Here is a 12,523-nt window from a genome sequence, read left to right as displayed (position 1 = left end):
TACTTTTTCTAGCCGGGACTGTGAATGATTAAACAGTGTGTTCAATAAAGACATGTAAAGTACAACTGCTTGTGTGTTATTAGATTAGGCAGATTGTGTTTGTCTGTTATTGTGACTAAGATGCTCAGACTGTGGAGACCCACTTCCCAGCGCACTCGAACTGGCTCACGGCGTGCGCCGGCATTGAGGCTGGTCCCAAAGAGGGCGCCAAGCCTGCTTCACCAGCAAGGGGAAAAGCCCACGCGCGGGACGGGACTGTGAATACGTGCCCCCTATAGTATTCCCGCCCGGGGAGGGCGGGATCAGGAAAGCTTTAAAGCGAGGCCGTGAAGTTTGAATAAATCTCTTTTGCAACTGCAACTCACCGACTGCATGTCGTTATTTCAGTGCTGTGTGTAGCACACCGCTACAATTGGTGACCCCGACAGCCCAAACGATATTTGGACCGGAGATTAACGACGCCGCATCTGTTCATGCAGTTTCGTTAAAACTGCCAAGCTTCTGGACGCTGCGACCTCACCTACGGTTCCAGCAAGCAGAAGTCCAATTCCACATTCTGCAGATAACCTCAGATGCCACACGTTACTACTACGTGGTGAGCTCCCTCGACCAGGAGACAGCCGCCCAGGTTGAGGAGTTCATACAATCGCCCCCAGCGGACAGCAAACACACAGAATTCAAAGCCTTGCTCATAAGGACTTTCGGACTCTCACGGCGCGAGCGAGCTGCCCGCTTACTGCACCTGGATGGTTTGGGGGTCAGGCCACCGTCGGCTTTGATGAACGAGATGCTGTCCCTGGCTGGAGGTCACAAGCCCTGCCTCATGTTTGAGCAGGCATTTCCTGGAGCAGCTGCCCGAGGACATACGCCTGCTGCTGTCCGACACGGATTTCAGTGACCCCCTGGAAGGTGGCGGCCCGGGCAGACGTGCTGTGGAAAGCCAAGAAAGACAGTGGGGCATCCATCGCACAGATCACCAGGCCACACTCCTGGCAGCAAACCAGACCAGGCCCGGCCACAGAGCCCACTAACCCCAGAGGCAGGGGAGAGGAGACCAATGAACAATGGTGCTTCTACCACCAGCGGTGGGGTGCAGAAGCCCGCTGCTGTAGCCCTCCCTGCAAGGTCCCGGGAAATGCCAGGGCCAACCGCCGCTGATGGCTATGGTGGCTGGCCATCGAGATAGCCTCCTGTATGTCTGGGACAAGCAGTCAGGATGCCGCTTTTTGGTCGACAATGGAGCCGAGATCAGCGTCTTACCTCCGACGAGTTACGACACCCGCAACAGAGAACCGGGTCCCACCCTGAGGGCCGCGAACGGCAGCACAGTAAGGACCTACGGCACCCATACGGTGCGGCTACAGTTCGGCTCCAGCCGGTTCACGTGGGACTTCACACTGGCCGCCATAGCCCAACCGCTCCTGGGAGCGGATTTTTTGCGGGCTCACAGCCTACTGGTCGACCTGCCAAGGAAGAGACTGGTCCACGCCAAGACCTTTCAAACGTTCTCCCTGGGTGAAGCCCAGTTGCCGGCCCCACACCTAGACTCCATCACGCTGTCCGACAACGACTTCACCAGAGTCCTGGCGGATTTCCCATCGGTTCTGGCACCGCAGTCCACGGCAGCCATGCCCAGACACGGCGTACAGCATCACATCCCGACACAAGGACCACCCCTCAACGCCCATGCTCGAAGGCTTCCCCCGGACAAGCTCCGACTGGTGAGGGAGGAGTTCAAGAGGATGGAGGAATTGGGGATCATACGGCGGTCCGACAGCTCATGGGCCTCCCCCCTGCACATGCTGCCCAAAGCAACAGGGGGCTGGAGATCATGCGGTGACTACCGCAGGCTGAACGAGGCTACAACACCGGACCACTACCCTGTGCCGCACATTCAGGACTTTGCAGCAAACCTGCACGGTGCACAGATCTTCTCCAAGGTAGACCTCGTCCGGGGATACCATCAAATCCTGATGCATCCAGACGACGTCCCCAAAACAGCACTCATCACCCCTTTCGGCCTTTTCCAGTTCCTTCGCATGCCATTCGGCCTAAAGAATGCCGCACAGACGTTTCAGCGGTTAATGGACACGGTGGGACGCGACCTGGACTTCGCTTCCACTCCACTCAGAGAAGCAATCCTCCACTACCAGTCTCTGTCTTCTCCCATTGAGCCAATGTCTAATCCAATTTACTACCTCTCCATTATACCTAGCGACTGAATCTTCCTAACATCCCATGCGGGACCTTGTCAAAGGCCTTACTGAAGTCCATGTACACAACATCCACTGCCTTCCCTTCATCCACTTTCCTGGTAACCTCCTCGAAAAACTCTAATAGGTTGGTTAAACATGACCTACCACTCACAAAGCCATTTTGACTCTCCCTAATAAGTCTCTGTCTGTCCAAATACTTGTAGATCCTATCTCTTAGTATTCCTTCTAATAATTTACCTACTACTGACGTCAAACTTACTGGCCTATAATTTCCAGGCTTACATTTAGAGCCTTTTTTAAACAACAGAACAAAATGAGCTTTAAAAAAAAGGCTTAAAAAAGAGTTGTGGATCTATTCCCAGATCCCTCCATTCCTACTGCTCACCATGCAAGTTTTACCCTGGTTTGTCTTCCCAATGTGCAACTGCTCACATCTATCTGCATTAAATTCCATCTGCCATTATTTGGACCATTCTCCATCAGACCCAGATCTGTTGCATGTTCTGATAGTTTTTCCTTGCTGTCCACTACACTCTCAATTTTGGTTTCATCTACAAATTTGCTGATCCACCTTCCACATTATCATCGTTGGTACAGATGATAAATAACAATGGACTCACCACCAATCCCTGCTTCACATCACTAGTCATAGGCCACCAGTCAGGCAATCATTCACCGACTCTGTGGCTTCTCCCGCAAAGCCAATGTCGAATCCAAGCCACTGAACCTTCTTGACCAGCCTTCCATAGGGCACTTTAACAAAATCCACTTTCTTTCTTTCATCAATTTTCCCGGTAATCACCTCAAAAAAGTCTATAAGATTGCTTAGGCATGACCTGCCACACACAAAATTATGTTGATTATCCTTAAACAGGCCCTAACCACCCAAATATTAATCTATCTGGTCCCTTACAGAAGTAACAATAATTTACCCACCACCACATCAGCTATTCTCCAGTCCTCTGGCATCTCACCCATGACTAAAAATGTTTTAAGTACCTCTTTTGAAGGCCTACAAGTATCCCTTTGCCAGAAAACAAACTATCCCAATGTTATCCGTGCTAACTTGACTCAGTTTTAACTGACTCTTAGTTCCAGTACAAGAGCATGGTTTTCTTCCTCAAAAGGATGCTATGTAATTGGGTAAAAAGGATAACAACAAGGAAGTCGAGATGAAACTTTAAACAACTTGACTATTGTATTCAGATCTAGGTAACACACTTTAGGAAGATGAAGGGTGTAAAAACATGAGTAAAGGTTAATCCCAGAGAAATGGAACAGACTGGAAAGACTGTGAAATGTTGCAATGTACTCCTAGTAAGTAATTATGCGGGGGGGGGGCAAAATCAGTGATTCAATGTACTCCTTGGAAGAGGTGGCTGCAAGTGAATCTAGTTGAGGCGTGTAAACTCAACTGCATAAAGTGGATGGACAGCAACTGTTTTTATTGGGCATAAGGGTCAAGAAGCATGAAGCAAAGAATAAGCACAAGAAATTCTGCAGATGCTGGAAATCCAAAGCAACACACACAAAATGCTGGAGCAAAGAATGATTGTTACTTACAGAACAGCTGTGACTAATATGAAAAATCTATTTTACATAGCATGGGGTTGATGGACAAGTATCTGTAAGGACTCTGGGATGTTGGGGGTTGCAAAGGTTAACCAACTAGATTGCTCTTGGTACAGACTTGGACAGAATGGTCAATGGTGTGCATATTTTATGATTTCACTGGGAGATCATACCAAGACCATGTATTAAGAGTTTTAGTATATTACTTCTTCCACTTCTAGAATACCACACAGTTCACATTTATGGAAGCCAATGACCTGGTTTACATTATCAGCATTTTGCTTAATTTTGATTGGTATGAAGGTCATTCTTGGTAGAGCCAGTTTCATAGTTAAACTGGTCATATTTTCATGGTACTTGCAATTCTGCAGACCTTGAGGCAAAAGATCAATTTATATTGCACAAATGCAACTATATTTTTGGCTAAATCAGCAAATGCTAACATTTGTAATTTCTAATCATTTCCATAACTGAGAATTTTTTACCTCTTGCATGGGGATGGGAGAGATTCTGGAGGATTGGAAGATTGCAGATGTTGTTCCCTTATTCAAGAAAGGGAGTAGAGATAGCCCAGGAAATTATAGGCCAGTGAGTCTTACTTCAGTGGTTGGCAAGTTGATGGAAAAGATCCTAAGAGGCAGGATTTATGAACATTTGGAGAGGCATAATATGATCAGGAATAGTCAGCATGGCTTTGTCAAAGTCAGGTCATGCCGTACAAGCCTGACTGAAATTTTTGAGGATGTGACTGAACACATTGATGAAGGTAGAGCAGTAGATGTAGTGTATATGGATTTCATCAAGGCATTTGATAGGGTACCCAATGCAAGGCTTATTGAGAAAGAAAGGACACATGGGATCCAAGAGGACCTTGCTATGTGGATCCAGAATTGGCTTACCCACAGAAGGCAAAGAGTGGTTGTAGATGGGTCATATTCTGCATGGAGGTCGGTGACCAGTAGTGTGCCTCAAGGATCTGTTCTGGGACCCTTTCTCTTCATTACTTCCATAAGTGACCTGGATGAGGAAGTGGAGGGATGGGTTAGTAAATTTGCTGATGACACAAAGGTTGGGGGTGTTGTGGATAGTGTGGAGGGCTGTCAGAGGTTACAGCGGGACATCAATAGGATGCAAAACTGGGCTGAGAAGTGGCAGATGGAGTTCAACCCAGGTAAGTGTGAAGTGGTTCATTTTGGTAGGTCAAATATGATGGCAGAATACAGTATTAATGGTAAGGCGCTTGGCAGTGTGGAGTATCAGAGGGATCTTGGGGTCCCGAGTTCATAGGACACTCAAAGCTGCTACACAGGTTGACTCTGTGGTTAAGAAGGCATACAGTGCATTGGCCTTCATCAACCATGGGATTAAGTTTAAGAGCTAAGGGGTAACTTTACAGTTATATAGGACCCTGGTCAGACCCCACTTGGAGTACTGTGCTCAGTTCTGGTCACCTCACTACAGGAAGGATGTGGAAACTTTAGGAAAGGTGTAGAGGAGATTTACAAGGATGTTGTCTGGATTGGGGAGCATGCCTTACGAGAACAGGTTGGGTGAACTTGGCCTTTTCTCCTTAATGCAACGGAGAATGAGAGGTGACCTGATAGAGATGTCTAAGATGATGAGAGACATTGATTGTGTGGACAGTCACAGGCTTTTCTGAAATGGCTAACACGAGAGGGCACAGTTTTAAGGTGCCTGGAAGCAGGTACAGATGTCGGGGTAAGTTGTTTTTTTTTAAATGCAGAGAGTGGTGAGTGCGTGGAATGGGCTGCCAGTGATGGTGGTTGAGGCGGATACGATAGGGTCTTTTAAGAGATTCATGGATAGGTACATGAAACTTGGAAAAATAGAGGATTATGGGTAACCCCAGGTAATCTCTAAAGCAAATGCATGTTCGGCACAGTATTGTGGGCCGAAGGGCCTGTATTGTGCTGTAGGTTTTCTATGTTTCTATACAAATCTGGCTTTTCCTTAAATGCATCTGCACTCAGTGACCACTTCTCTTAGGCACACAAGCTCATGAATGCAAATATCTAATCAGCCAATCATTTGGCAGCAACTTAGTGCATAAAAGCATGCAGACATGGTCAAGAGGTTCAGTTGTTGTTCAGACCAAACGATAAGTGACTTTGACTGTGAAATGATTACTGGTGCCAGGTGGGGTAGTTTGAATATCTGAGAAACTGCTGATTTCCTGGGATTTTTACATAATACAGCTTCCAGAAATTATAAAGAATGGTGCAAAAACCTAAAAAAGACCCAATGAGCTTCAGTTCTGTGGGCAAAAATGCCTTTTTAACAAGGGTGATTAGACAAGAATACCCAGACTGGTTCAAACTGATAGGAAGGCAGCAGTAACTCAAATAACTAAACATAGGAAAAGTGGTGAGCAAGACAGCATCTCTGAATACACAACCTGTTGAATCCTGAAGTGGATGTGCTACAGCAGCAGAAGACAACAAATATACATTCAGTGGCCACTTTATTAGGTATATGATGATGACGTCGACTCAGGCCTGAGAGACCGGCGTCGGGCATTTTCATACCTTACAAGGCGCGGAACGAAAGACTGTGCGGCGTGCCACTCCTCACACAGACATTATTAGGAACAGGAGGTACATAATAATGACCACTGACTGCATTGACATACACAGGTATGAATGTCAACATTTATCCTAATAGGTTCTTTCATGATTTATGGAGAGGGGAAAAATTCAAAGGGGATCTGAAGGTGAACTTTTTACACAGACGGTGGTGGATATAGGTGCCAGAGGAAATGGTAGAGGCAGGTACATTATTTAAAAGACATTTGGACAGGATAGGCAGGAAAGATTTAGAGCAATATGGGAAAATGGAGGCAAATGGGACTAGCTCAAGAAGGTACCTTGGTTGGCACAGCCAAGTTGGGGTAAATGGCCCATGCTGCGTAATTCAATGATCTTAAAGACTTCCTCTCAGTTCAATCTTCAGATATTTATTTTCTTTTAGAAAACCAGAATAAGTAATATGGCATCATTTCTAATGGATATTGTTTGATCCTATTGTCATACTGGCTACTTGACCCACTGGTTTATAATTCTTATGACCTGGCTTCAAACCTGAGCTCTGATGTGTCTGCCAAGAATTTCCCTCCATGTTCAAGGGCCATGCAGGTTGGTAGGTTAATTAGCTACTGCAAATTGACCCAAGTGTGTGGGTGAGTAATCTGGAAGAGTCGATAAAAAAAGGAAAAATTAAATTTTCTTTCATTACAGAATTAATGTAATGAATTTTGATGGCCCGTGCAGATCCAGTAGTCCAAAGGGCCTCTTACTGTGCTGTATGAATCCAAGACAATGGCTTGTTATTTCAGGCCTCATTAATATATTTATTCCAGTAGTTTGTGTATGGATTCTCTCTCTTTGCTCATTAAATTGATGCTGCTTGGTACATGAGAGTTCTTTCAGAAGATTGTTTGTTAATCCAGATTCCAGAATCTAGTTTCATGTCTCCAAACCCATGAAAGATTTTAGTTCGAAGACCATTTATCCTCATTAGAACATTAGACATTTTTTGACAAGAACAGGCCATTTAGCCCAACAAAGCTTGCCAAAGTCCTACTTATGTAGTGTTTTGAAATAACTATCAAGTTTAAATTCAAAAGTGTCTAAGGTACTACTCTCAACTATACAACTAGATAAGTTCGTTCCATGTGTCCACATCTCACTGTGTAAAGAAATGCTTCCTGATGTTAGTTTGAAATCTCCCCTTAACCAGTCTCCATTCAAGGCCCTGCATCCTTGATGACGGATTGATTTTGAAGTAGCAACTGGCATCCACTTTACTGATACCTTTAATGACTGGGAACAATTCTATCATGTCTCCTCTCATTCTACGTCTACTTAGGTCACAAATATTTAATTTTTTTCATCTTTCTTCATAGCTCATACCCTGCAGACTTAGTCTTATTGCCCTTCTCTGGACTCTCTCCAGTGCCTTCATATCCCTCACAAAATATGGAGACCAAAACTGTACACAGCACTCAAGGTGTGGTCTCACTAGTACACTATACAGCTTAAGGAGAACATCTCTTGACTTGAACCCCACTAAGTGCATTATATAGCCCAACATTCAATTTGCCTTCCTAATTCCTTCTGCACATGATCCAGATGTTGATAGTGATGAGTCTGCCAAGATGCCCAAATCCAGTGTGCTCTCTAACTCAAGACTCCCATTGAAAATATATATCTGATATTTCTTAACTTTACATACACAACATTTCATCTGCCATTTACCTGCCCACATCTGAATTTTAAGCCCGTAAGATAAAGAAGTAGAATGAGGCAATTTGGCCCATCAAGTCTGCTCCGCCATTTAATCATGGCTGATCCTTTTTTACTCCCCCTCTTCAGCTCCACACCCCGGTCTTCTTCTCATAACTTTTGATGCAGTGCCCAATTAAGAACCTATCAAGCTCTGCCTTAAATACACCCAATGACCTGGCTTCCACAGCTACCTGTGGTAATAAATTCACCACCCCCTGACTAAAGAAATTTCTCTGCATATGCTTTAAATCAACACCCCTCTATCCTGAGGCTGTGCCCTCTTGTCCTTGACTCCCCCATCATGGGAAACTTCCTTTCCACGCCTTTCAACATTCAAAAGGTTTCAATGAGATCCCCCCCCCCACCCACACATTTCTAAATTCCAGCAAGTACACATCCAGAGCTATCAAATGTTCCTCCCATGATAACAATTTCATTCCTGGAATTATCCTTGTGAACCTCCTCTGAACTCTCTCCAATGCCAACACATCTTTTCTTATGTCAGGAGCCCAGAACAGTTCACAATACTCAAGGCAAGGCCTCATCAGTGCCCTATAAAGCCTCAGCATCACAAACCTGCTCTTGTATTCTAGACCTCTTGAAATGAATGCTAACATTGCATTTGTCTTCTTTACTACCAACTCTACATGCAAGTTAACTTTGAGGGTGCTCTGCACAAAGACTCTCAAGTCCCTTTGCATCTCAGATGTTTGGATTTTCTCCACATTTATAAATCAATGTGCATATTTATTTATTCTACCAAAGCACATGACCATGCATATTCCAACATTGTCTTTCATTTGCCACTTTCTTACCCACTCTCCTAATCTGTCCAAGTCCTTCTGCAGCCTACCTGTCTCCTCAGCATGACTTGCCTCTCTACCAATCTTCATATCATCTGCAAACTTGGCAAGAAAAAGCCAGCTATCCCATCATCTATATCAGTGATATACAGCATAAAAACATCCCAACTCCAACCCCTGTGGAACACCACTAATCACTAGCAGCCAATCTGAAAAGGATCCTTTTATTCCCAGTCACTGCCTCCTACCAATCAGCCAATGTTCTAACCATGCCAGTAACTTTCCTGTAATACTATGGGTTTTTAATTCAGTAAGCAGTCTCATGTGTGGCTACCTTGTCAAAGACCTTCTGAAAGTCTAAGTATACAATATCCACTACATCCTCTATCTATCCTACTTGTAATGTCAAGGAATTCCAACAGGCTCCTCAGGCAAGATTTTCCCTTAAAGTACCAAGACATCTGGCTGCGCTCCCCCACTCTCCAAAATGCTGTGGATGCGATCCAAGACATCCCTAATCCTGGCACCTGGGAGGCAACCTACCAATTAGGTTCATGTCCACAGAATCTTGTCTGTTCTGCTGACTATTGAGTCTCCTATCATTACCGCTCCCCTCTTCTCCCTCTTTCCCTTCTGCACCACAGACCTATGCTCAGCACAAGAAACCCAGTCTCCGTGGCATTCCCCTGGGAGGTCATCCCCCACAACAATATACTTATTATTGAGGGGAATGGCCACGGGGTGTTTTGCACTGACTATTTACATCGCCACTTCTCCTAATAGTCCTCCTGCAACTTAGGGGTGACTACTTCAGGATAATCTCCTCACTCTCCCTTACAAGCCAAAGGTCATCTGCTGCTGCTCCAGATCCCTACCATGGTCTTCAGGGAGCTGCAGCTGAATGCACTTCATGCAGATGTAGTTGCTTGGGAGACTCTGGACTCCCAGGACTCCAACATCTGGCACGAAGAACACACAACAGCCATTTACTACTCTGGATACAGTAAGAGAGAGAGGGAAAAAAAGGGAACTTTAACAGAAGCTTACGCACAGCCAACGTTTGATACTCCTACTTTCACCATTGGCCTACTCCCAACAATGGCCGCCCCACTTGTCATATCCGTACCTTCAATGAGTGTTACCAATCTGTGAGAAAATTCGCTGCTGTAGCCCAATCCTACCACTGACTGGAATGAGCCTGAATGCCCGCGAATCACACCTTTTAACAAGTGTCGCTGCCCTGCGAGAAACCTTATCGCTGTGTTTCGCTCCTGCCTCTGAAATGAGCCTGAACGCCCACAAAGTTCTCCTTTGAAACAAGTATCGCTGACCTGTGAGAAACCTTGCCGCTATGGCCTGCTCCTGCCGCTGATTGGGCAGCTTTTGTTTAGATCTAGCTGCATCGATCCTGCTGCCTGAACGTTTTCAGCCCGTCCTCCTAATTTTATGTCATCGGCAGTGTATTTATTATTTACTTACCCAGATCATTAATGTAAAAAAATAGCAGCAGCCCCAAAACCAGTCCCTTTGGAACCTCACTTTTAAGTGTGAAAATGTTTGTCTCACCATAACTTGTTTTCTGTTTGTGAGCCAATTCTGCACCCATTCGCAAACTTTAACTTGAATCTCTACTTCCTGTAATTTGATTATTAACCTATCGTGGAGTACCTTGTAAAAAGCCTCTGAACGTCCAAGCAAATGACATCCACCACTCTATTGTTATCTTAAATTTTAGTTGCCCCTTGATAGAACTCCACGATATTAGTAAAACATGATTTCCCCTTTCTGAACTCATGCTGGCTTTCTGCCTTTTTGTATCAGCTGCTTTTCCATCTCATTCTTTATTTTTGTTTCTATTATCTTGGCTCCGATACGTGTTAAGCTTAGTGGTCTATAGTTATCTGGGTCAGTATAGTTACCCTCCTTGTATACATTATACACGTTAGGTCATTTCCAGTCCTTGGGGATTTCACTAGTCTTCAATGACTTTTGAAAAATACATGTTCTGGATTTACAGATATTATCACAGACCTCAAAGTACCATTGGATATATGTTGCCTGTCCCTGAAGATTCATTAACTTTCAGCCTCTTGACCTGAAGCAGGACCTTATTTTCTCAGATCTCTACGTCACTTTAAACAACCTTATTTTTCTCTACACTTACTGGCATATTGCTAACACCTTTGCAGGTGAATGCCTTAGCAAAATATGAGTTAAAAGACTATCTGCTATATCATTCTCGGCATAATTTATCATCCCACTATAATTCCTAATACACATAACTTCCTCCTTGAAGTTTCTTTTATATTACTTGAAAAAAATCTCTTAGGGTCAATCTTAGCATTATCAGCAATATCCTTCTCAACCTGCCTTTTGGCAATCTGAATTTCTCTCAACTATAGCTCTCATATTTTCATATGCCCTACCGATGACATCATGAATATTTTTTCCGTAATCCTTATCTTCAATTTTTATGTATATCTTTATTCATCCATGTAGTTGATCTATTGTTTTTATTGCTTCACCCAACCTTGGACATGAACATTTCCTGCACTGTGTGTATTACCTCTGTAAATCAACTCAATTGTTCCTTAACTGACTCAACATCAAGCAGTTCTTTCCAGTTTACATTCTGAAGTCTTTGCCACATCTGCACAAACTTTGCCTTTCTAAAATTCAATTAACTGGCTTTGATTTTTATTGATATACTCTCCCAAAAAAACTGGTGAGACTGACAATATAGTGATCACTTGTTCCTAAAGGCTCAACAACTTCGGTACTCAAAATTCTATTCTGATTGTTACAGAATATCAAATCTAGACAGGCCTCTCCTCTTGTTGGTGCATTAACACACGGGGTCCAAAAAAACAATCATTCAATAACTCTAATTCACTTTCCTGTAATCCATTAGCCACTCAATATTTGGGAAATTAAAGTCACCCATAACTATAACATGACCCTCAGAACTTGCTTATTTTAATATTCTGATAGAGCAGTTTATTAAGATCACTATCAGCATTCGGGGGTCTGTAACATACATCCAATGTTATTCCTTTATCTTTATAGTTTTCAATTCTCATCCAGATATCTTCACCAAGTCTCAATTCATCTCCTATTTCATACTAGACTCCTTGTCAGTACACAACCGATTCTCAACCTCCACCTCCCCTCCCAATAATTAAGTCCCCTACTATCAATACTTCTTTTTTACGAGGTTTAGGATTAGGGAGAGTCTTGTGGGGTTCCTCTGTCCTGCCTACTACTTCAGAGGTTGCATGGTCGCCACTGAGCATCACTAGATGTTCAAAACTTCCAGCTCCAGGGTTGTCGACCCAGGACAGTGTGCATCTCTTATCCTGCTCTTCCTTCCCAAAGTCACCACCTGTCTCTTTCTTTCTGGTCTGGAGTCTCAACCTGTGGCCATCTTGGGATGCACTCTATATCCCTAAAGGACATCTGGAGCACATCTGCCAATTTTCTACATCATGGATCAGCTTCCTCCTCAAGTTCAGCCACCTTGCTCCCTTAAATAATATTCAAGTATTCAAATAACTTTTGCTTATTGCTTATAAGTATGCTTATTATACTTCAAGAATTTAACTGACTTAAACTTTGCAACTTATGTCTA

The 12,523-nt window shown here is 44.0% G+C and overlaps 1 protein-coding gene across 1 annotated transcript in view; it reads right to left on the bottom strand.

The window, feature by feature from the left end:
- zgpat (zinc finger, CCCH-type with G patch domain) overlaps positions 1–12,523 on the bottom strand; it is a 30,397-nt gene that overhangs the window by 16,638 nt on the left and 1,236 nt on the right. The gene's annotated exons all lie outside the window — the stretch shown is intronic.

The sequence above is a fragment of the Hemitrygon akajei genome, chromosome 11 (genome assembly GCF_048418815.1).
Source record: "Hemitrygon akajei chromosome 11, sHemAka1.3, whole genome shotgun sequence".
NCBI lineage: Eukaryota > Metazoa > Chordata > Chondrichthyes > Myliobatiformes > Dasyatidae > Hemitrygon > Hemitrygon akajei.
The sequence above is the reverse complement of the archived record's forward strand: the minus strand, read 5'-3'. Positions and strand labels throughout refer to the sequence as shown.